This window comes from Anomaloglossus baeobatrachus, unplaced genomic scaffold, assembly GCF_048569485.1.
Source record: "Anomaloglossus baeobatrachus isolate aAnoBae1 unplaced genomic scaffold, aAnoBae1.hap1 Scaffold_936, whole genome shotgun sequence".
Classification (NCBI taxonomy): Eukaryota; Metazoa; Chordata; class Amphibia; order Anura; family Aromobatidae; genus Anomaloglossus; species Anomaloglossus baeobatrachus.
The window spans coordinates 21,728-45,911 of NW_027445334.1; the positions used below are offsets into that span (position 1 = coordinate 21,728).

General features: G+C 46.8%; 14 non-coding genes and 2 pseudogenes across 14 annotated transcripts; all 16 read right to left on the bottom strand.

Moving 5' to 3' along the window:
* Positions 1–1,313: 1,313 nt before the first annotated feature.
* Positions 1,314–1,504, bottom strand: LOC142289443 (U2 spliceosomal RNA). Its single transcript, XR_012749925.1, has one exon. It is a non-coding gene; the product is annotated as a U2 spliceosomal RNA (small nuclear RNA).
* A 1,387-nt stretch (positions 1,505–2,891) lies between these two features.
* On the bottom strand, positions 2,892–3,082 carry LOC142289444 (U2 spliceosomal RNA). Its single transcript, XR_012749926.1, has one exon. It is a non-coding gene; the product is annotated as a U2 spliceosomal RNA (small nuclear RNA).
* Positions 3,083–4,469: 1,387 nt separating this feature from the next.
* Positions 4,470–4,660, bottom strand: LOC142289446 (U2 spliceosomal RNA). The gene has a single exon (XR_012749928.1). It is a non-coding gene; the product is annotated as a U2 spliceosomal RNA (small nuclear RNA).
* A 1,387-nt stretch (positions 4,661–6,047) lies between these two features.
* Positions 6,048–6,238, bottom strand: LOC142289448 (U2 spliceosomal RNA). Its single transcript, XR_012749929.1, has one exon. It is a non-coding gene; the product is annotated as a U2 spliceosomal RNA (small nuclear RNA).
* Positions 6,239–7,625: 1,387 nt separating this feature from the next.
* LOC142289449 (U2 spliceosomal RNA) lies at positions 7,626–7,816 on the bottom strand. Its single transcript, XR_012749930.1, has one exon. It is a non-coding gene; the product is annotated as a U2 spliceosomal RNA (small nuclear RNA).
* A 1,387-nt stretch (positions 7,817–9,203) lies between these two features.
* LOC142289450 (U2 spliceosomal RNA) lies at positions 9,204–9,394 on the bottom strand. Its single transcript, XR_012749931.1, has one exon. It is a non-coding gene; the product is annotated as a U2 spliceosomal RNA (small nuclear RNA).
* A 1,387-nt stretch (positions 9,395–10,781) lies between these two features.
* On the bottom strand, positions 10,782–10,972 carry LOC142289451 (U2 spliceosomal RNA). Its single transcript, XR_012749932.1, has one exon. It is a non-coding gene; the product is annotated as a U2 spliceosomal RNA (small nuclear RNA).
* Positions 10,973–12,359: 1,387 nt separating this feature from the next.
* On the bottom strand, positions 12,360–12,555 carry LOC142289460 (U2 spliceosomal RNA). The gene has a single exon (XR_012749941.1). It is a non-coding gene; the product is annotated as a U2 spliceosomal RNA (small nuclear RNA).
* Positions 12,556–13,251: 696 nt separating this feature from the next.
* Positions 13,252–13,393, bottom strand: LOC142289463 (U2 spliceosomal RNA; annotated as a pseudogene).
* A 328-nt stretch (positions 13,394–13,721) lies between these two features.
* On the bottom strand, positions 13,722–13,828 carry LOC142289462 (U2 spliceosomal RNA; annotated as a pseudogene).
* A 1,387-nt stretch (positions 13,829–15,215) lies between these two features.
* On the bottom strand, positions 15,216–15,406 carry LOC142289452 (U2 spliceosomal RNA). Its single transcript, XR_012749933.1, has one exon. It is a non-coding gene; the product is annotated as a U2 spliceosomal RNA (small nuclear RNA).
* A 1,387-nt stretch (positions 15,407–16,793) lies between these two features.
* On the bottom strand, positions 16,794–16,984 carry LOC142289453 (U2 spliceosomal RNA). Its single transcript, XR_012749934.1, has one exon. It is a non-coding gene; the product is annotated as a U2 spliceosomal RNA (small nuclear RNA).
* Positions 16,985–18,371: 1,387 nt separating this feature from the next.
* On the bottom strand, positions 18,372–18,562 carry LOC142289454 (U2 spliceosomal RNA). Its single transcript, XR_012749935.1, has one exon. It is a non-coding gene; the product is annotated as a U2 spliceosomal RNA (small nuclear RNA).
* Positions 18,563–19,949: 1,387 nt separating this feature from the next.
* Positions 19,950–20,140, bottom strand: LOC142289455 (U2 spliceosomal RNA). Its single transcript, XR_012749936.1, has one exon. It is a non-coding gene; the product is annotated as a U2 spliceosomal RNA (small nuclear RNA).
* A 1,387-nt stretch (positions 20,141–21,527) lies between these two features.
* On the bottom strand, positions 21,528–21,718 carry LOC142289456 (U2 spliceosomal RNA). Its single transcript, XR_012749937.1, has one exon. It is a non-coding gene; the product is annotated as a U2 spliceosomal RNA (small nuclear RNA).
* Positions 21,719–23,105: 1,387 nt separating this feature from the next.
* LOC142289458 (U2 spliceosomal RNA) lies at positions 23,106–23,296 on the bottom strand. Its single transcript, XR_012749939.1, has one exon. It is a non-coding gene; the product is annotated as a U2 spliceosomal RNA (small nuclear RNA).
* Positions 23,297–24,184: the final 888 nt, after the last annotated feature.

Consider the following 24,184-nt stretch of genomic DNA (forward strand, 5'->3'; position numbering starts at 1 on the left):
GAGACAAACCCACGCCTACACAAGACATTTTGTCACCCAAGCCAACCCTTGAAAAGGCTGCTTTGCAGAGCCAAAACAAGAAGAATGGTGCGTTTTGCAGCCGCCGCCCACTGCAATGAATCTGAATAACTCCTCCTTTAGGGCGCAAGCAACTCCCCTCCCCCTTGCAGTCTTTCCAATTCACGATACAAAAAGACGGACAGGACAGGTTGCCTGACTTTCCGTCACTGCCACCCTTTGCCATCCTTACCCGTAGAAAGCCCTTTCATCATCCCCAAACCCTAATCTTTTCCCTTTCCTTCCCAGCCCCCAAACCCTGCCCTCTGTACCTTTCTCACCACCCGCTTCCCTTCTCCTGTCATCCCCCTACCACCCGGGAAAAAAAGAGATTGCCCCCTCCTTCCACTAGCCCACCCTCCCACCCAAAGAACAACTTCTTCTGCGCAGCTTGTTTTCTAGGCAGCAGCGCTATTGTGATGTCATCGGGGGGCATTGTGACAAGCCGCCAGTGTTCCGTCTCTTCATGTTGTGCACAGTTCAAACGGAAAATACATCAACAGGCAGACTACAGAAAAGCTTACTATCAAAGGTTAGAGGGGGGCTTTCTCAGAGGGCTTTTTACAGTTTTTCTATTCCCAATTAGCCGTTTAAGTGTACTTATTGAAAGTAGTAATTCTTTCATAGGCCGCCCTTTCTTAGTATTTGACGTTCCTTATATTGCGGTATGAGGCTTCGCAGTAGGTTGCAAACATTCATCACCCATGACTGTCCCCAATTGAGCTCAGAAGCTCAATGTCTATCATGACCTCTCTTTTAGAATGTCCAAGAGCAAGCAAACTATTCCTCCAGGAGAGGGCGCCAACAGACTACTAAAGAGATCATCATTACTCAAAGAAAACCCCAAAAACCAATGCATGATAGGAATAAACAGGTAACTTTCTTTGGAGTGGAAGCGGAGAGATCGCACCAGATGCCAATTCTAGATGTTATCACACCTGTGGTCACTGCAGCAGCAGGTGAATCCACTTTGTCCAAAAGGGATCTATTCCATTCAATTGCAAATGATCTAGATAAGACAGAGAACTGCAGCACGGGGACATAGCCGAGTTGGTCAGGTTGAGTGGTGATGAGTTTGCTATTTGGATGAATAAAGAAAGTCAAAAGTGTGAAAGATAAAAAACAAAAGGAGGAAGTGTGAAAAGTGAATGGGCCAAATTGAGGTGCATATGAAGACGTATGCTTTCTTCCAATTCATTAAATCGGGCTAATATGAATCAGGTGAATTGAGTTCTGCTTTTGGAAACTGGGTTAAGAAGGGGTGCACCGTTCCTGGAGGTACTGCAATACCAGGTCAATGCGTGGAGTGGACAGAGCAAGCTCTTTTTCCATCTCCCTGTTCTAAAAATCCATTTAATATATGGTCCCCAGATAGGGGACGTATCAGATATTAAACTGATAAGAACAGATACTACACTTGATCTTAGCCAAAAGGCCGAGAAGCGATAACCAGAATTGGTTTGGGCCTCGAGTGGCACCCTGGCCTATGCCGGACACATCTTGGGGAGAGAGAGCGAGAGGGAGACAAACCCACGCCTACACAAGACATTTTGTCACCCAAGCCAACCCTTGAAAAGGCTGCTTTGCAGAGCCAAAACAAGAAGAATGGTGCGTTTTGCAGCCGCCGCCCACTGCAATGAATCTGAATAACTCCTCCTTTAGGGCGCAAGCAACTCCCCTCCCCCTTGCAGTCTTTCCAATTCACGATACAAAAAGACGGACAGGACAGGTTGCCTGACTTTCCGTCACTGCCACCCTTTGCCATCCTTACCCGTAGAAAGCCCTTTCATCATCCCCAAACCCTAATCTTTTCCCTTTCCTTCCCAGCCCCCAAACCCTGCCCTCTGTACCTTTCTCACCACCCGCTTCCCTTCTCCTGTCATCCCCCTACCACCCGGGAAAAAAAGAGATTGCCCCCTCCTTCCACTAGCCCACCCTCCCACCCAAAGAACAACTTCTTCTGCGCAGCTTGTTTTCTAGGCAGCAGCGCTATTGTGATGTCATCGGGGGGCATTGTGACAAGCCGCCAGTGTTCCGTCTCTTCATGTTGTGCACAGTTCAAACGGAAAATACATCAACAGGCAGACTACAGAAAAGCTTACTATCAAAGGTTAGAGGGGGGCTTTCTCAGAGGGCTTTTTACAGTTTTTCTATTCCCAATTAGCCGTTTAAGTGTACTTATTGAAAGTAGTAATTCTTTCATAGGCCGCCCTTTCTTAGTATTTGACGTTCCTTATATTGCGGTATGAGGCTTCGCAGTAGGTTGCAAACATTCATCACCCATGACTGTCCCCAATTGAGCTCAGAAGCTCAATGTCTATCATGACCTCTCTTTTAGAATGTCCAAGAGCAAGCAAACTATTCCTCCAGGAGAGGGCGCCAACAGACTACTAAAGAGATCATCATTACTCAAAGAAAACCCCAAAAACCAATGCATGATAGGAATAAACAGGTAACTTTCTTTGGAGTGGAAGCGGAGAGATCGCACCAGATGCCAATTCTAGATGTTATCACACCTGTGGTCACTGCAGCAGCAGGTGAATCCACTTTGTCCAAAAGGGATCTATTCCATTCAATTGCAAATGATCTAGATAAGACAGAGAACTGCAGCACGGGGACATAGCCGAGTTGGTCAGGTTGAGTGGTGATGAGTTTGCTATTTGGATGAATAAAGAAAGTCAAAAGTGTGAAAGATAAAAAACAAAAGGAGGAAGTGTGAAAAGTGAATGGGCCAAATTGAGGTGCATATGAAGACGTATGCTTTCTTCCAATTCATTAAATCGGGCTAATATGAATCAGGTGAATTGAGTTCTGCTTTTGGAAACTGGGTTAAGAAGGGGTGCACCGTTCCTGGAGGTACTGCAATACCAGGTCAATGCGTGGAGTGGACAGAGCAAGCTCTTTTTCCATCTCCCTGTTCTAAAAATCCATTTAATATATGGTCCCCAGATAGGGGACGTATCAGATATTAAACTGATAAGAACAGATACTACACTTGATCTTAGCCAAAAGGCCGAGAAGCGATAACCAGAATTGGTTTGGGCCTCGAGTGGCACCCTGGCCTATGCCGGACACATCTTGGGGAGAGAGAGCGAGAGGGAGACAAACCCACGCCTACACAAGACATTTTGTCACCCAAGCCAACCCTTGAAAAGGCTGCTTTGCAGAGCCAAAACAAGAAGAATGGTGCGTTTTGCAGCCGCCGCCCACTGCAATGAATCTGAATAACTCCTCCTTTAGGGCGCAAGCAACTCCCCTCCCCCTTGCAGTCTTTCCAATTCACGATACAAAAAGACGGACAGGACAGGTTGCCTGACTTTCCGTCACTGCCACCCTTTGCCATCCTTACCCGTAGAAAGCCCTTTCATCATCCCCAAACCCTAATCTTTTCCCTTTCCTTCCCAGCCCCCAAACCCTGCCCTCTGTACCTTTCTCACCACCCGCTTCCCTTCTCCTGTCATCCCCCTACCACCCGGGAAAAAAAGAGATTGCCCCCTCCTTCCACTAGCCCACCCTCCCACCCAAAGAACAACTTCTTCTGCGCAGCTTGTTTTCTAGGCAGCAGCGCTATTGTGATGTCATCGGGGGGCATTGTGACAAGCCGCCAGTGTTCCGTCTCTTCATGTTGTGCACAGTTCAAACGGAAAATACATCAACAGGCAGACTACAGAAAAGCTTACTATCAAAGGTTAGAGGGGGGCTTTCTCAGAGGGCTTTTTACAGTTTTTCTATTCCCAATTAGCCGTTTAAGTGTACTTATTGAAAGTAGTAATTCTTTCATAGGCCGCCCTTTCTTAGTATTTGACGTTCCTTATATTGCGGTATGAGGCTTCGCAGTAGGTTGCAAACATTCATCACCCATGACTGTCCCCAATTGAGCTCAGAAGCTCAATGTCTATCATGACCTCTCTTTTAGAATGTCCAAGAGCAAGCAAACTATTCCTCCAGGAGAGGGCGCCAACAGACTACTAAAGAGATCATCATTACTCAAAGAAAACCCCAAAAACCAATGCATGATAGGAATAAACAGGTAACTTTCTTTGGAGTGGAAGCGGAGAGATCGCACCAGATGCCAATTCTAGATGTTATCACACCTGTGGTCACTGCAGCAGCAGGTGAATCCACTTTGTCCAAAAGGGATCTATTCCATTCAATTGCAAATGATCTAGATAAGACAGAGAACTGCAGCACGGGGACATAGCCGAGTTGGTCAGGTTGAGTGGTGATGAGTTTGCTATTTGGATGAATAAAGAAAGTCAAAAGTGTGAAAGATAAAAAACAAAAGGAGGAAGTGTGAAAAGTGAATGGGCCAAATTGAGGTGCATATGAAGACGTATGCTTTCTTCCAATTCATTAAATCGGGCTAATATGAATCAGGTGAATTGAGTTCTGCTTTTGGAAACTGGGTTAAGAAGGGGTGCACCGTTCCTGGAGGTACTGCAATACCAGGTCAATGCGTGGAGTGGACAGAGCAAGCTCTTTTTCCATCTCCCTGTTCTAAAAATCCATTTAATATATGGTCCCCAGATAGGGGACGTATCAGATATTAAACTGATAAGAACAGATACTACACTTGATCTTAGCCAAAAGGCCGAGAAGCGATAACCAGAATTGGTTTGGGCCTCGAGTGGCACCCTGGCCTATGCCGGACACATCTTGGGGAGAGAGAGCGAGAGGGAGACAAACCCACGCCTACACAAGACATTTTGTCACCCAAGCCAACCCTTGAAAAGGCTGCTTTGCAGAGCCAAAACAAGAAGAATGGTGCGTTTTGCAGCCGCCGCCCACTGCAATGAATCTGAATAACTCCTCCTTTAGGGCGCAAGCAACTCCCCTCCCCCTTGCAGTCTTTCCAATTCACGATACAAAAAGACGGACAGGACAGGTTGCCTGACTTTCCGTCACTGCCACCCTTTGCCATCCTTACCCGTAGAAAGCCCTTTCATCATCCCCAAACCCTAATCTTTTCCCTTTCCTTCCCAGCCCCCAAACCCTGCCCTCTGTACCTTTCTCACCACCCGCTTCCCTTCTCCTGTCATCCCCCTACCACCCGGGAAAAAAAGAGATTGCCCCCTCCTTCCACTAGCCCACCCTCCCACCCAAAGAACAACTTCTTCTGCGCAGCTTGTTTTCTAGGCAGCAGCGCTATTGTGATGTCATCGGGGGGCATTGTGACAAGCCGCCAGTGTTCCGTCTCTTCATGTTGTGCACAGTTCAAACGGAAAATACATCAACAGGCAGACTACAGAAAAGCTTACTATCAAAGGTTAGAGGGGGGCTTTCTCAGAGGGCTTTTTACAGTTTTTCTATTCCCAATTAGCCGTTTAAGTGTACTTATTGAAAGTAGTAATTCTTTCATAGGCCGCCCTTTCTTAGTATTTGACGTTCCTTATATTGCGGTATGAGGCTTCGCAGTAGGTTGCAAACATTCATCACCCATGACTGTCCCCAATTGAGCTCAGAAGCTCAATGTCTATCATGACCTCTCTTTTAGAATGTCCAAGAGCAAGCAAACTATTCCTCCAGGAGAGGGCGCCAACAGACTACTAAAGAGATCATCATTACTCAAAGAAAACCCCAAAAACCAATGCATGATAGGAATAAACAGGTAACTTTCTTTGGAGTGGAAGCGGAGAGATCGCACCAGATGCCAATTCTAGATGTTATCACACCTGTGGTCACTGCAGCAGCAGGTGAATCCACTTTGTCCAAAAGGGATCTATTCCATTCAATTGCAAATGATCTAGATAAGACAGAGAACTGCAGCACGGGGACATAGCCGAGTTGGTCAGGTTGAGTGGTGATGAGTTTGCTATTTGGATGAATAAAGAAAGTCAAAAGTGTGAAAGATAAAAAACAAAAGGAGGAAGTGTGAAAAGTGAATGGGCCAAATTGAGGTGCATATGAAGACGTATGCTTTCTTCCAATTCATTAAATCGGGCTAATATGAATCAGGTGAATTGAGTTCTGCTTTTGGAAACTGGGTTAAGAAGGGGTGCACCGTTCCTGGAGGTACTGCAATACCAGGTCAATGCGTGGAGTGGACAGAGCAAGCTCTTTTTCCATCTCCCTGTTCTAAAAATCCATTTAATATATGGTCCCCAGATAGGGGACGTATCAGATATTAAACTGATAAGAACAGATACTACACTTGATCTTAGCCAAAAGGCCGAGAAGCGATAACCAGAATTGGTTTGGGCCTCGAGTGGCACCCTGGCCTATGCCGGACACATCTTGGGGAGAGAGAGCGAGAGGGAGACAAACCCACGCCTACACAAGACATTTTGTCACCCAAGCCAACCCTTGAAAAGGCTGCTTTGCAGAGCCAAAACAAGAAGAATGGTGCGTTTTGCAGCCGCCGCCCACTGCAATGAATCTGAATAACTCCTCCTTTAGGGCGCAAGCAACTCCCCTCCCCCTTGCAGTCTTTCCAATTCACGATACAAAAAGACGGACAGGACAGGTTGCCTGACTTTCCGTCACTGCCACCCTTTGCCATCCTTACCCGTAGAAAGCCCTTTCATCATCCCCAAACCCTAATCTTTTCCCTTTCCTTCCCAGCCCCCAAACCCTGCCCTCTGTACCTTTCTCACCACCCGCTTCCCTTCTCCTGTCATCCCCCTACCACCCGGGAAAAAAAGAGATTGCCCCCTCCTTCCACTAGCCCACCCTCCCACCCAAAGAACAACTTCTTCTGCGCAGCTTGTTTTCTAGGCAGCAGCGCTATTGTGATGTCATCGGGGGGCATTGTGACAAGCCGCCAGTGTTCCGTCTCTTCATGTTGTGCACAGTTCAAACGGAAAATACATCAACAGGCAGACTACAGAAAAGCTTACTATCAAAGGTTAGAGGGGGGCTTTCTCAGAGGGCTTTTTACAGTTTTTCTATTCCCAATTAGCCGTTTAAGTGTACTTATTGAAAGTAGTAATTCTTTCATAGGCCGCCCTTTCTTAGTATTTGACGTTCCTTATATTGCGGTATGAGGCTTCGCAGTAGGTTGCAAACATTCATCACCCATGACTGTCCCCAATTGAGCTCAGAAGCTCAATGTCTATCATGACCTCTCTTTTAGAATGTCCAAGAGCAAGCAAACTATTCCTCCAGGAGAGGGCGCCAACAGACTACTAAAGAGATCATCATTACTCAAAGAAAACCCCAAAAACCAATGCATGATAGGAATAAACAGGTAACTTTCTTTGGAGTGGAAGCGGAGAGATCGCACCAGATGCCAATTCTAGATGTTATCACACCTGTGGTCACTGCAGCAGCAGGTGAATCCACTTTGTCCAAAAGGGATCTATTCCATTCAATTGCAAATGATCTAGATAAGACAGAGAACTGCAGCACGGGGACATAGCCGAGTTGGTCAGGTTGAGTGGTGATGAGTTTGCTATTTGGATGAATAAAGAAAGTCAAAAGTGTGAAAGATAAAAAACAAAAGGAGGAAGTGTGAAAAGTGAATGGGCCAAATTGAGGTGCATATGAAGACGTATGCTTTCTTCCAATTCATTAAATCGGGCTAATATGAATCAGGTGAATTGAGTTCTGCTTTTGGAAACTGGGTTAAGAAGGGGTGCACCGTTCCTGGAGGTACTGCAATACCAGGTCAATGCGTGGAGTGGACAGAGCAAGCTCTTTTTCCATCTCCCTGTTCTAAAAATCCATTTAATATATGGTCCCCAGATAGGGGACGTATCAGATATTAAACTGATAAGAACAGATACTACACTTGATCTTAGCCAAAAGGCCGAGAAGCGATAACCAGAATTGGTTTGGGCCTCGAGTGGCACCCTGGCCTATGCCGGACACATCTTGGGGAGAGAGAGCGAGAGGGAGACAAACCCACGCCTACACAAGACATTTTGTCACCCAAGCCAACCCTTGAAAAGGCTGCTTTGCAGAGCCAAAACAAGAAGAATGGTGCGTTTTGCAGCCGCCGCCCACTGCAATGAATCTGAATAACTCCTCCTTTAGGGCGCAAGCAACTCCCCTCCCCCTTGCAGTCTTTCCAATTCACGATACAAAAAGACGGACAGGACAGGTTGCCTGACTTTCCGTCACTGCCACCCTTTGCCATCCTTACCCGTAGAAAGCCCTTTCATCATCCCCAAACCCTAATCTTTTCCCTTTCCTTCCCAGCCCCCAAACCCTGCCCTCTGTACCTTTCTCACCACCCGCTTCCCTTCTCCTGTCATCCCCCTACCACCCGGGAAAAAAAGAGATTGCCCCCTCCTTCCACTAGCCCACCCTCCCACCCAAAGAACAACTTCTTCTGCGCAGCTTGTTTTCTAGGCAGCAGCGCTATTGTGATGTCATCGGGGGGCATTGTGACAAGCCGCCAGTGTTCCGTCTCTTCATGTTGTGCACAGTTCAAACGGAAAATACATCAACAGGCAGACTACAGAAAAGCTTACTATCAAAGGTTAGAGGGGGGCTTTCTCAGAGGGCTTTTTACAGTTTTTCTATTCCCAATTAGCCGTTTAAGTGTACTTATTGAAAGTAGTAATTCTTTCATAGGCCGCCCTTTCTTAGTATTTGACGTTCCTTATATTGCGGTATGAGGCTTCGCAGTAGGTTGCAAACATTCATCACCCATGACTGTCCCCAATTGAGCTCAGAAGCTCAATGTCTATCATGACCTCTCTTTTAGAATGTCCAAGAGCAAGCAAACTATTCCTCCAGGAGAGGGCGCCAACAGACTACTAAAGAGATCATCATTACTCAAAGAAAACCCCAAAAACCAATGCATGATAGGAATAAACAGGTAACTTTCTTTGGAGTGGAAGCGGAGAGATCGCACCAGATGCCAATTCTAGATGTTATCACACCTGTGGTCACTGCAGCAGCAGGTGAATCCACTTTGTCCAAAAGGGATCTATTCCATTCAATTGCAAATGATCTAGATAAGACAGAGAACTGCAGCACGGGGACATAGCCGAGTTGGTCAGGTTGAGTGGTGATGAGTTTGCTATTTGGATGAATAAAGAAAGTCAAAAGTGTGAAAGATAAAAAACAAAAGGAGGAAGTGTGAAAAGTGAATGGGCCAAATTGAGGTGCATATGAAGACGTATGCTTTCTTCCAATTCATTAAATCGGGCTAATATGAATCAGGTGAATTGAGTTCTGCTTTTGGAAACTGGGTTAAGAAGGGGTGCACCGTTCCTGGAGGTACTGCAATACCAGGTCAATGCGTGGAGTGGACAGAGCAAGCTCTTTTTCCATCTCCCTGTTCTAAAAATCCATTTAATATATGGTCCCCAGATAGGGGACGTATCAGATATTAAACTGATAAGAACAGATACTACACTTGATCTTAGCCAAAAGGCCGAGAAGCGATAACCAGAATTGGTTTGGGCCTCGAGTGGCACCCTGGCCTATGCCGGACACATCTTGGGGAGAGAGAGCGAGAGGGAGACAAACCCACGCCTACACAAGACATTTTGTCACCCAAGCCAACCCTTGAAAAGGCTGCTTTGCAGAGCCAAAACAAGAAGAATGGTGCGTTTTGCAGCCGCCGCCCACTGCAATGAATCTGAATAACTCCTCCTTTAGGGCGCAAGCAACTCCCCTCCCCCTTGCAGTCTTTCCAATTCACGATACAAAAAGACGGACAGGACAGGTTGCCTGACTTTCCGTCACTGCCACCCTTTGCCATCCTTACCCGTAGAAAGCCCTTTCATCATCCCCAAACCCTAATCTTTTCCCTTTCCTTCCCAGCCCCCAAACCCTGCCCTCTGTACCTTTCTCACCACCCGCTTCCCTTCTCCTGTCATCCCCCTACCACCCGGGAAAAAAAGAGATTGCCCCCTCCTTCCACTAGCCCACCCTCCCACCCAAAGAACAACTTCTTCTGCGCAGCTTGTTTTCTAGGCAGCAGCGCTATTGTGATGTCATCGGGGGGCATTGTGACAAGCCGCCAGTGTTCCGTCTCTTCATGTTGTGCACAGTTCAAACGGAAAATACATCAACAGGCAGACTACAGAAAAGCTTACTATCAAAGGTTAGAGGGGGGCTTTCTCAGAGGGCTTTTTACAGTTTTTCTATTCCCAATTAGCCGTTTAAGTGTACTTATTGAAAGTAGTAATTCTTTCATAGGCCGCCCTTTCTTAGTATTTGACGTTCCTTATATTGCGGTATGAGGCTTCGCAGTAGGTTGCAAACATTCATCACCCATGACTGTCCCCAATTGAGCTCAGAAGCTCAATGTCTATCATGACCTCTCTTTTAGAATGTCCAAGAGCAAGCAAACTATTCCTCCAGGAGAGGGCGCCAACAGACTACTAAAGAGATCATCATTACTCAAAGAAAACCCCAAAAACCAATGCATGATAGGAATAAACAGGTAACTTTCTTTGGAGTGGAAGCGGAGAGATCGCACCAGATGCCAATTCTAGATGTTATCACACCTGTGGTCACTGCAGCAGCAGGTGAATCCACTTTGTCCAAAAGGGATCTATTCCATTCAATTGCAAATGATCTAGATAAGACAGAGAACTGCAGCACGGGGACATAGCCGAGTTGGTCAGGTTGAGTGGTGATGAGTTTGCTATTTGGATGAATAAAGAAAGTCAAAAGTGTGAAAGATAAAAAACAAAAGGAGGAAGTGTGAAAAGTGAATGGGCCAAATTGAGGTGCATATGAAGACGTATGCTTTCTTCCAATTCATTAAATCGGGCTAATATGAATCAGGTGAATTGAGTTCTGCTTTTGGAAACTGGGTTAAGAAGGGGTGCACCGTTCCTGGAGGTACTGCAATACCAGGTCAATGCGTGGAGTGGACAGAGCAAGCTCTTTTTCCATCTCCCTGTTCTAAAAATCCATTTAATATATGGTCCCCAGATAGGGGACGTATCAGATATTAAACTGATAAGAACAGATACTACACTTGATCTTAGCCAAAAGGCCGAGAAGCGATAACCAGAATTGGTTTGGGCCTCGAGTGGCACCCTGGCCTATGCCGGACACATCTTGGGGAGAGAGAGCGAGAGGGAGACAAACCCACGCCTACACAAGACATTTTGTCACCCAAGCCAACCCTTGAAAAGGCTGCTTTGCAGAGCCAAAACAAGAAGAATGGTGCGTTTTGCAGCCGCCGCCCACTGCAATGAATCTGAATAACTCCTCCTTTAGGGCGCAAGCAACTCCCCTCCCCCTTGCAGTCTTTCCAATTCACGATACAAAAAGACGGACAGGACAGGTTGCCTGACTTTCCGTCACTGCCACCCTTTGCCATCCTTACCCGTAGAAAGCCCTTTCATCATCCCCAAACCCTAATCTTTTCCCTTTCCTTCCCAGCCCCCAAACCCTGCCCTCTGTACCTTTCTCACCACCCGCTTCCCTTCTCCTGTCATCCCCCTACCACCCGGGAAAAAAAGAGATTGCCCCCTCCTTCCACTAGCCCACCCTCCCACCCAAAGAACAACTTCTTCTGCGCAGCTTGTTTTCTAGGCAGCAGCGCTATTGTGATGTCATCGGGGGGCATTGTGACAAGCCGCCAGTGTTCCGTCTCTTCATGTTGTGCACAGTTCAAACGGAAAATACATCAACAGGCAGACTACAGAAAAGCTTACTATCAAAGGTTAGAGGGGGGCTTTCTCAGAGGGCTTTTTACAGTTTTTCTATTCCCAATTAGCCGTTTAAGTGTACTTATTGAAAGTAGTAATTCTTTCATAGGCCGCCCTTTCTTAGTATTTGACGTTCCTTATATTGCGGTATGAGGCTTCGCAGTAGGTTGCAAACATTCATCACCCATGACTGTCCCCAATTGAGCTCAGAAGCTCAATGTCTATCATGACCTCTCTTTTAGAATGTCCAAGAGCAAGCAAACTATTCCTCCAGGAGAGGGCGCCAACAGACTACTAAAGAGATCATCATTACTCAAAGAAAACCCCAAAAACCAATGCATGATAGGAATAAACAGGTAACTTTCTTTGGAGTGGAAGCGGAGAGATCGCACCAGATGCCAATTCTAGATGTTATCACACCTGTGGTCACTGCAGCAGCAGGTGAATCCACTTTGTCCAAAAGGGATCTATTCCATTCAATTGCAAATGATCTAGATAAGACAGAGAACTGCAGCACGGGGACATAGCCGAGTTGGTCAGGTTGAGTGGTGATGAGTTTGCTATTTGGATGAATAAAGAAAGTCAAAAGTGTGAAAGATAAAAAACAAAAGGAGGAAGTGTGAAAAGTGAATGGGCCAAATTGAGGTGCATATGAAGACGTATGCTTTCTTCCAATTCATTAAATCGGGCTAATATGAATCAGGTGAATTGAGTTCTGCTTTTGGAAACTGGGTTAAGAAGGGGTGCACCGTTCCTGGAGGTACTGCAATACCAGGTCAATGCGTGGAGTGGACAGAGCAAGCTCTTTTTCCATCTCCCTGTTCTAAAAATCCATTTAATATATGGTCCCCAGATAGGGGACGTATCAGATATTAAACTGATAAGAACAGATTTTTGATTTAATGAAGCTTTCCAAAGCACCGCAAAAATGCATGACCGAAGTCACACCAAAAACAGTGCAAAGGCTAGGATTCGTGTGGACCCCTCCGTGAGAAGAGGATCCCCAAAAATCAACCCCGTCCCTCCGAGCCAGAAGGCCACAGCAAGGGTCAGGGATCTTCGGTGCTCCCCCAAGCCGAAGCCTGGTTGAGCCTTGTTGTTGCTCCCAGCGTCCACCGAGGCATCTTACCCAAGTGGAGTAGGGAGCTACTAGTCGTTGGTTTCGCAGCCGAGACTGCCCGGACCGTCAACCGGTGTTAGTTTCTCAGCCCAAGGCTGACCGGACCTCCAACCGGGTGTTGGTTTCTCAGCCCAAGGCTGACCGGACCTCCAACCGGGTGTTGGTTTCTCAGCCCAAGGCTAACCGGACCTCCAACCGGGTGTTGGTTTCTCAGCCAAAGCTGACCCGGACCTCCAACCGGGTGTTGGTTTCTCAGCCCAAAGCTGACCGGACCTCCGACCGGGATTATAAAAATTTCCCTTCTTAGCCAGAAGGCCAGGATAGGGCAATATGCTTGGAAAGTATGAATAGGCAAGGCGCGGCGTGCGACAGAGTCTGAGGCTTACCAGGGTCCCAACCTAGCAAGTTCAGACTCCCTCCAGGGTGTCCATTCTGGGGCACATTGCACCATAACCCCCACACTTACTCAGTCTAATAGCCTCAATCCTGGTAGGGCCATGGTTTCCTCTAGATGGATATACTATCCTCCCAAAGTACTAACAAGTGCAACCTTCCAGTGTGCATTGCATCATTGTACTAAGGTGGCCGGAGCCTTAAACCACCTTTTCGAACGATACTACACTTGATCTTAGCCAAAAGGCCGAGAAGCGATAACCAGAATTGGTTTGGGCCTCGAGTGGCACCCTGGCCTATGCCGGACACATCTTAGGGAGAGAGAGCGAGAGGGAGACAAACCCACGCCTACACAAGACATTTTGTCACCCAAGCCAACCCTTGAAAAGGCTGCTTTGCAGAGCCAAAACAAGAAGAATGGTGCGTTTTGCAGCCGCCGCCCACTGCAATGAATCTGAATAACTCCTCCTTTAGGGCGCAAGCAACTCCCCTCCCCCTTGCAGTCTTTCCAATTCACGATACAAAAAGACGGACAGGACAGGTTGCCTGACTTTCCGTCACTGCCACCCTTTGCCATCCTTACCCGTAGAAAGCCCTTTCATCATCCCCAAACCCTAATCTTTTCCCTTTCCTTCCCAGCCACTGATAAGAACAGATACTACACTTGATCTTAGCCAAAAGGCCGAGAAGCGATAACCAGAATTGGTTTGGGCCTCGAGTGGCACCCTGGCCTATGCCGGACACATCTTGGGGAGAGAGAGCGAGAGGGAGACAAACCCACGCCTACACAAGACATTTTGTCACCCAAGCCAACCCTTGAAAAGGCTGCTTTGCAGAGCCAAAACAAGAAGAATGGTGCGTTTTGCAGCCGCCGCCCACTGCAATGAATCTGAATAACTCCTCCTTTAGGGCGCAAGCAACTCCCCTCCCCCTTGCAGTCTTTCCAATTCACGATACAAAAAGACGGACAGGACAGGTTGCCTGACTTTCCGTCACTGCCACCCTTTGCCATCCTTACCCGTAGAAAGCCCTTTCATCATCCCCAAACCCTAATCTTTTCCCTTTCCTTCCCAGCCCCCAAACCCTGCCCTCTGTACCTTTCTCACCACCCGCTTCCCTTCTCCTGTCATCCCCCTACCACCCGGGAAAAAAAGAGATTGCCCCCTCCTTCCACTAGCCCACCCTCCCACCCAAAGAACAACTTCTTCTGCGCAGCTTGTTTTCTAGGCAGCAGCGCTATTGTGATGTCATCGGGGGGCATTGTGACAAGCCGCCAGTGTTCCGTCTCTTCATGTTGTGCACAGTTCAAACGGAAAATACATCAACAGGCAGACTACAGAAAAGCTTACTATCAAAGGTTAGAGGGGGGCTTTCTCAGAGGGCTTTTTACAGTTTTTCTATTCCCAATTAGCCGTTTAAGTGTACTTATTGAAAGTAGTAATTCTTTCATAGGCCGCCCTTTCTTAGTATTTGACGTTCCTTATATTGCGGTATGAGGCTTCGCAGTAGGTTGCAAACATTCATCACCCATGACTGTCCCCAATTGAGCTCAGAAGCTCAATGTCTATCATGACCTCTCTTTTAGAATGTCCAAGAGCAAGCAAACTATTCCTCCAGGAGAGGGCGCCAACAGACTACTAAAGAGATCATCATTACTCAAAGAAAACCCCAAAAACCAATGCATGATAGGAATAAACAGGTAACTTTCTTTGGAGTGGAAGCGGAGAGATCGCACCAGATGCCAATTCTAGATGTTATCACACCTGTGGTCACTGCAGCAGCAGGTGAATCCACTTTGTCCAAAAGGGATCTATTCCATTCAATTGCAAATGATCTAGATAAGACAGAGAACTGCAGCACGGGGACATAGCCGAGTTGGTCAGGTTGAGTGGTGATGAGTTTGCTATTTGGATGAATAAAGAAAGTCAAAAGTGTGAAAGATAAAAAACAAAAGGAGGAAGTGTGAAAAGTGAATGGGCCAAATTGAGGTGCATATGAAGACGTATGCTTTCTTCCAATTCATTAAATCGGGCTAATATGAATCAGGTGAATTGAGTTCTGCTTTTGGAAACTGGGTTAAGAAGGGGTGCACCGTTCCTGGAGGTACTGCAATACCAGGTCAATGCGTGGAGTGGACAGAGCAAGCTCTTTTTCCATCTCCCTGTTCTAAAAATCCATTTAATATATGGTCCCCAGATAGGGGACGTATCAGATATTAAACTGATAAGAACAGATACTACACTTGATCTTAGCCAAAAGGCCGAGAAGCGATAACCAGAATTGGTTTGGGCCTCGAGTGGCACCCTGGCCTATGCCGGACACATCTTGGGGAGAGAGAGCGAGAGGGAGACAAACCCACGCCTACACAAGACATTTTGTCACCCAAGCCAACCCTTGAAAAGGCTGCTTTGCAGAGCCAAAACAAGAAGAATGGTGCGTTTTGCAGCCGCCGCCCACTGCAATGAATCTGAATAACTCCTCCTTTAGGGCGCAAGCAACTCCCCTCCCCCTTGCAGTCTTTCCAATTCACGATACAAAAAGACGGACAGGACAGGTTGCCTGACTTTCCGTCACTGCCACCCTTTGCCATCCTTACCCGTAGAAAGCCCTTTCATCATCCCCAAACCCTAATCTTTTCCCTTTCCTTCCCAGCCCCCAAACCCTGCCCTCTGTACCTTTCTCACCACCCGCTTCCCTTCTCCTGTCATCCCCCTACCACCCGGGAAAAAAAGAGATTGCCCCCTCCTTCCACTAGCCCACCCTCCCACCCAAAGAACAACTTCTTCTGCGCAGCTTGTTTTCTAGGCAGCAGCGCTATTGTGATGTCATCGGGGGGCATTGTGACAAGCCGCCAGTGTTCCGTCTCTTCATGTTGTGCACAGTTCAAACGGAAAATACATCAACAGGCAGACTACAGAAAAGCTTACTATCAAAGGTTAGAGGGGGGCTTTCTCAGAGGGCTTTTTACAGTTTTTCTATTCCCAATTAGCCGTTTAAGTGTACTTATTGAAAGTAGTAATTCTTTCATAGGCCGCCCTTTCTTAGTATTTGACGTTCCTTATATTGCGGTATGAGGCTTCGCAGTAGGTTGCAAACATTCATCACCCATGACTGTCCCCAATTGAGCTCAGAAGCTCAATGTCTATCATGACCTCTCTTTTAGAATGTCCAAGAGCAAGCAAACTATTCCTCCAGGAGAGGGCGCCAACAGACTACTAAAGAGATCATCATTACTCAAAGAAAACCCCAAAAACCAATGCATGATAGGAATAAACAGGTAACTTTCTTTGGAGTGGAAGCGGAGAGATCGCACCAGATGCCAATTCTAGATGTTATCACACCTGTGGTCACTGCAGCAGCAGGTGAATCCACTTTGTCCAAAAGGGATCTATTCCATTCAATTGCAAATGATCTAGATAAGACAGAGAACTGCAGCACGGGGACATAGCCGAGTTGGTCAGGTTGAGTGGTGATGAGTTTGCTATTTGGATGAATAAAGAAAGTCAAAAGTGTGAAAGATAAAAAACAAAAGGAGGAAGTGTGAAAAGTGAATGGGCCAAATTGAGGTGCATATGAAGACGTATGCTTTCTTCCAATTCATTAAATCGGGCTAATATGAATCAGGTGAATTGAGTTCTGCTTTTGGAAACTGGGTTAAGAAGGGGTGCACCGTTCCTGGAGGTACTGCAATACCAGGTCAATGCGTGGAGTGGACAGAGCAAGCTCTTTTTCCATCTCCCTGTTCTAAAAATCCATTTAATATATGGTCCCCAGATAGGGGACGTATCAGATATTAAACTGATAAGAACAGATACTACACTTGATCTTAGCCAAAAGGCCGAGAAGCGATAACCAGAATTGGTTTGGGCCTCGAGTGGCACCCTGGCCTATGCCGGACACATCTTGGGGAGAGAGAGCGAGAGGGAGACAAACCCACGCCTACACAAGACATTTTGTCACCCAAGCCAACCCTTGAAAAGGCTGCTTTGCAGAGCCAAAACAAGAAGAATGGTGCGTTTTGCAGCCGCCGCCCACTGCAATGAATCTGAATAACTCCTCCTTTAGGGCGCAAGCAACTCCCCTCCCCCTTGCAGTCTTTCCAATTCACGATACAAAAAGACGGACAGGACAGGTTGCCTGACTTTCCGTCACTGCCACCCTTTGCCATCCTTACCCGTAGAAAGCCCTTTCATCATCCCCAAACCCTAATCTTTTCCCTTTCCTTCCCAGCCCCCAAACCCTGCCCTCTGTACCTTTCTCACCACCCGCTTCCCTTCTCCTGTCATCCCCCTACCACCCGGGAAAAAAAGAGATTGCCCCCTCCTTCCACTAGCCCACCCTCCCACCCAAAGAACAACTTCTTCTGCGCAGCTTGTTTTCTAGGCAGCAGCGCTATTGTGATGTCATCGGGGGGCATTGTGACAAGCCGCCAGTGTTCCGTCTCTTCATGTTGTGCACAGTTCAAACGGAAAATACATCAACAGGCAGACTACAGAAAAGCTTACTATCAAAGGTTAGAGGGGGGCTTTCTCAGAGGGCTTTTTACAGTTTTTCTATTCCCAATTAGCCGTTTAAGTGTACTTATTGAAAGTAGTAATTCTTTCATAGGCCGCCCTTTCTTAGTATTTGACGTTCCTTATATTGCGGTATGAGGCTTCGCAGTAGGTTGCAAACATTCATCACCCATGACTGTCCCCAATTGAGCTCAGAAGCTCAATGTCTATCATGACCTCTCTTTTAGAATGTCCAAGAGCAAGCAAACTATTCCTCCAGGAGAGGGCGCCAACAGACTACTAAAGAGATCATCATTACTCAAAGAAAACCCCAAAAACCAATGCATGATAGGAATAAACAGGTAACTTTCTTTGGAGTGGAAGCGGAGAGATCGCACCAGATGCCAATTCTAGATGTTATCACACCTGTGGTCACTGCAGCAGCAGGTGAATCCACTTTGTCCAAAAGGGATCTATTCCATTCAATTGCAAATGATCTAGATAAGACAGAGAACTGCAGCACGGGGACATAGCCGAGTTGGTCAGGTTGAGTGGTGATGAGTTTGCTATTTGGATGAATAAAGAAAGTCAAAAGTGTGAAAGATAAAAAACAAAAGGAGGAAGTGTGAAAAGTGAATGGGCCAAATTGAGGTGCATATGAAGACGTATGCTTTCTTCCAATTCATTAAATCGGGCTAATATGAATCAGGTGAATTGAGTTCTGCTTTTGGAAACTGGGTTAAGAAGGGGTGCACCGTTCCTGGAGGTACTGCAATACCAGGTCAATGCGTGGAGTGGACAGAGCAAGCTCTTTTTCCATCTCCCTGTTCTAAAAATCCATTTAATATATGGTCCCCAGATAGGGGACGTATCAGATATTAAACTGATAAGAACAGATACTACACTTGATCTTAGCCAAAAGGCCGAGAAGCGATAACCAGAATTGGTTTGGGCCTCGAGTGGCACCCTGGCCTATGCCGGACACATCTTGGGGAGAGAGAGCGAGAGGGAGACAAACCCACGCCTACACAAGACATTTTGTCACCCAAGCCAACCCTTGAAAAGGCTGCTTTGCAGAGCCAAAACAAGAAGAATGGTGCGTTTTGCAGCCGCCGCCCACTGCAATGAATCTGAATAACTCCTCCTTTAGGGCGCAAGCAACTCCCCTCCCCCTTGCAGTCTTTCCAATTCACGATACAAAAAGACGGACAGGACAGGTTGCCTGACTTTCCGTCACTGCCACCCTTTGCCATCCTTACCCGTAGAAAGCCCTTTCATCATCCCCAAACCCTAATCTTTTCCCTTTCCTTCCCAGCCCCCAAACCCTGCCCTCTGTACCTTTCTCACCACCCGCTTCCCTTCTCCTGTCATCCCCCTACCACCCGGGAAAAAAAGAGATTGCCCCCTCCTTCCACTAGCCCACCCTCCCACCCAAAGAACAACTTCTTCTGCGCAGCTTGTTTTCTAGGCAGCAGCGCTATTGTGATGTCATCGGGGGGCATTGTGACAAGCCGCCAGTGTTCCGTCTCTTCATGTTGTGCACAGTTCAAACGGAAAATACATCAACAGGCAGACTACAGAAAAGCTTACTATCAAAGGTTAGAGGGGGGCTTTCTCAGAGGGCTTTTTACAGTTTTTCTATTCCCAATTAGCCGTTTAAGTGTACTTATTGAAAGTAGTAATTCTTTCATAGGCCGCCCTTTCTTAGTATTTGACGTTCCTTATATTGCGGTATGAGGCTTCGCAGTAGGTTGCAAACATTCATCACCCATGACTGTCCCCAATTGAGCTCAGAAGCTCAATGTCTATCATGACCTCTCTTTTAGAATGTCCAAGAGCAAGCAAACTATTCCTCCAGGAGAGGGCGCCAACAGACTACTAAAGAGATCATCATTACTCAAAGAAAACCCCAAAAACCAATGCATGATAGGAATAAACAGGTAACTTTCTTTGGAGTGGAAGCGGAGAGATCGCACCAGATGCCAATTCTAGATGTTATCACACCTGTGGTCACTGCAGCAGCAGGTGAATCCACTTTGTCCAAAAGGGATCTATTCCATTCAATTGCAAATGATCTAGATAAGACAGAGAACTGCAGCACGGGGACATAGCCGAGTTGGTCAGGTTGAGTGGTGATGAGTTTGCTATTTGGATGAATAAAGAAAGTCAAAAGTGTGAAAGATAAAAAACAAAAGGAGGAAGTGTGAAAAGTGAATGGGCCAAATTGAGGTGCATATGAAGACGTATGCTTTCTTCCAATTCATTAAATCGGGCTAATATGAATCAGGTGAATTGAGTTCTGCTTTTGGAAACTGGGTTAAGAAGGGGTGCACCGTTCCTGGAGGTACTGCAATACCAGGTCAATGCGTGGAGTGGACAGAGCAAGCTCTTTTTCCATCTCCCTGTTCTAAAAATCCATTTAATATATGGTCCCCAGATAGGGGACGTATCAGATATTAAACTGATAAGAACAGATACTACACTTGATCTTAGCCAAAAGGCCGAGAAGCGATAACCAGAATTGGTTTGGGCCTCGAGTGGCACCCTGGCCTATGCCGGACACATCTTGGGGAGAGAGAGCGAGAGGGAGACAAACCCACGCCTACACAAGACATTTTGTCACCCAAGCCAACCCTTGAAAAGGCTGCTTTGCAGAGCCAAAACAAGAAGAATGGTGCGTTTTGCAGCCGCCGCCCACTGCAATGAATCTGAATAACTCCTCCTTTAGGGCGCAAGCAACTCCCCTCCCCCTTGCAGTCTTTCCAATTCACGATACAAAAAGACGGACAGGACAGGTTGCCTGACTTTCCGTCACTGCCACCCTTTGCCATCCTTACCCGTAGAAAGCCCTTTCATCATCCCCAAACCCTAATCTTTTCCCTTTCCTTCCCAGCCCCCAAACCCTGCCCTCTGTACCTTTCTCACCACCCGCTTCCCTTCTCCTGTCATCCCCCTACCACCCGGGAAAAAAAGAGATTGCCCCCTCCTTCCACTAGCCCACCCTCCCACCCAAAGAACAACTTCTTCTGCGCAGCTTGTTTTCTAGGCAGCAGCGCTATTGTGATGTCATCGGGGGGCATTGTGACAAGCCGCCAGTGTTCCGTCTCTTCATGTTGTGCACAGTTCAAACGGAAAATACATCAACAGGCAGACTACAGAAAAGCTTACTATCAAAGGTTAGAGGGGGGCTTTCTCAGAGGGCTTTTTACAGTTTTTCTATTCCCAATTAGCCGTTTAAGTGTACTTATTGAAAGTAGTAATTCTTTCATAGGCCGCCCTTTCTTAGTATTTGACGTTCCTTATATTGCGGTATGAGGCTTCGCAGTAGGTTGCAAACATTCATCACCCATGACTGTCCCCAATTGAGCTCAGAAGCTCAATGTCTATCATGACCTCTCTTTTAGAATGTCCAAGAGCAAGCAAACTATTCCTCCAGGAGAGGGCGCCAACAGACTACTAAAGAGATCATCATTACTCAAAGAAAACCCCAAAAACCAATGCATGATAGGAATAAACAGGTAACTTTCTTTGGAGTGGAAGCGGAGAGATCGCACCAGATGCCAATTCTAGATGTTATCACACCTGTGGTCACTGCAGCAGCAGGTGAATCCACTTTGTCCAAAAGGGATCTATTCCATTCAATTGCAAATGATCTAGATAAGACAGAGAACTGCAGCACGGGGACATAGCCGAGTTGGTCAGGTTGAGTGGTGATGAGTTTGCTATTTGGATGAATAAAGAAAGTCAAAAGTGTGAAAGATAAAAAACAAAAGGAGGAAGTGTGAAAAGTGAATGGGCCAAATTGAGGTGCATATGAAGACGTATGCTTTCTTCCAATTCATTAAATCGGGCTAATATGAATCAGGTGAATTGAGTTCTGCTTTTGGAAACTGGGTTAAGAAGGGGTGCACCGTTCCTGGAGGTACTGCAATACCAGGTCAATGCGTGGAGTGGACAGAGCAAGCTCTTTTTCCATCTCCCTGTTCTAAAAATCCATTTAATATATGGTCCCCAGATAGGGGACGTATCAGATATTAAACTGATAAGAACAGATACTACACTTGATCTTAGCCAAAAGGCCGAGAAGCGATAACCAGAATTGGTTTGGGCCTCGAGTGGCACCCTGGCCTATGCCGGACACATCTTGGGGAGAGAGAGCGAGAGGGAGACAAACCCACGCCTACACAAGACATTTTGTCACCCAAGCCAACCCTTGAAAAGGCTGCTTTGCAGAGCCAAAACAAGAAGAATGGTGCGTTTTGCAGCCGCCGCCCACTGCAATGAATCTGAATAACTCCTCCTTTAGGGCGCAAGCAACTCCCCTCCCCCTTGCAGTCTTTCCAATTCACGATACAAAAAGACGGACAGGACAGGTTGCCTGACTTTCCGTCACTGCCACCCTTTGCCATCCTTACCCGTAGAAAGCCCTTTCATCATCCCCAAACCCTAATCTTTTCCCTTTCCTTCCCAGCCCCCAAACCCTGCCCTCTGTACCTTTCTCACCACCCGCTTCCCTTCTCCTGTCATCCCCCTACCACCCGGGAAAAAAAGAGATTGCCCCCTCCTTCCACTAGCCCACCCTCCCACCCAAAGAACAACTTCTTCTGCGCAGCTTGTTTTCTAGGCAGCAGCGCTATTGTGATGTCATCGGGGGGCATTGTGACAAGCCGCCAGTGTTCCGTCTCTTCATGTTGTGCACAGTTCAAACGGAAAATACATCAACAGGCAGACTACAGAAAAGCTTACTATCAAAGGTTAGAGGGGGGCTTTCTCAGAGGGCTTTTTACAGTTTTTCTATTCCCAATTAGCCGTTTAAGTGTACTTATTGAAAGTAGTAATTCTTTCATAGGCCGCCCTTTCTTAGTATTTGACGTTCCTTATATTGCGGTATGAGGCTTCGCAGTAGGTTGCAAACATTCATCACCCATGACTGTCCCCAATTGAGCTCAGAAGCTCAATGTCTATCATGACCTCTCTTTTAGAATGTCCAAGAGCAAGCAAACTATTCCTCCAGGAGAGGGCGCCAACAGACTACTAAAGAGATCATCATTACTCAAAGAAAACCCCAAAAACCAATGCATGATAGGAATAAACAGGTAACTTTCTTTGGAGTGGAAGCGGAGAGATCGCACCAGATGCCAATTCTAGATGTTATCACACCTGTGGTCACTGCAGCAGCAGGTGAATCCACTTTGTCCAAAAGGGATCTATTCCATTCAATTGCAAATGATCTAGATAAGACAGAGAACTGCAGCACGGGGACATAGCCGAGTTGGTCAGGTTGAGTGGTGATGAGTTTGCTATTTGGATGAATAAAGAAAGTCAAAAGTGTGAAAGATAAAAAACAAAAGGAGGAAGTGTGAAAAGTGAATGGGCCAAATTGAGGTGCATATGAAGACGTATGCTTTCTTCCAATTCATTAAATCGGGCTAATATGAATCAGGTGAATTGAGTTCTGCTTTTGGAAACTGGGTTAAGAAGGGGTGCACCGTTCCTGGAGGTACTGCAATACCAGGTCAATGCGTGGAGTGGACAGAGCAAGCTCTTTTTCCATCTCCCTGTTCTAAAAATCCATTTAATATATGGTCCCCAGATAGGGGACGTATCAGATATTAAACTGATAAGAACAGATACTACACTTGATCTTAGCCAAAAGGCCGAGAAGCGATAACCAGAATTGGTTTGGGCCTCGAGTGGCACCCTGGCCTATGCCGGACACATCTTGGGGAGAGAGAGCGAGAGGGAGACAAACCCACGCCTACACAAGACATTTTGTCACCCAAGCCAACCCTTGAAAAGGCTGCTTTGCAGAGCCAAAACAAGAAGAATGGTGCGTTTTGCAGCCGCCGCCCACTGCAATGAATCTGAATAACTCCTCCTTTAGGGCGCAAGCAACTCCCCTCCCCCTTGCAGTCTTTCCAATTCACGATACAAAAAGACGGACAGGACAGGTTGCCTGACTTTCCGTCACTGCCACCCTTTGCCATCCTTACCCGTAGAAAGCCCTTTCATCATCCCCAAACCCTAATCTTTTCCCTTTCCTTCCCAGCCCCCAAACCCTGCCCTCTGTACCTTTCTCACCACCCGCTTCCCTTCTCCTGTCATCCCCCTACCACCCGGGAAAAAAAGAGATTGCCCCCTCCTTCCACTAGCCCACCCTCCCACCCAAAGAACAACTTCTTCTGCGCAGCTTGTTTTCTAGGCAGCAGCGCTATTGTGATGTCATCGGGGGGCATTGTGACAAGCCGCCAGTGTTCCGTCTCTTCATGTTGTGCACAGTTCAAACGGAAAATACATCAACAGGCAGACTACAGAAAAGCTTACTATCAAAGGTTAGAGGGGGGCTTTCTCAGAGGGCTTTTTACAGTTTTTCTATTCCCAATTAGCCGTTTAAGTGTACTTATTGAAAGTAGTAATTCTTTCATAGGCCGCCCTTTCTTAGTATTTGACGTTCCTTATATTGCGGTATGAGGCTTCGCAGTAGGTTGCAAACATTCATCACCCATGACTGTCCCCAATTGAGCTCAGAAGCTCAATGTCTATCATGACCTCTCTTT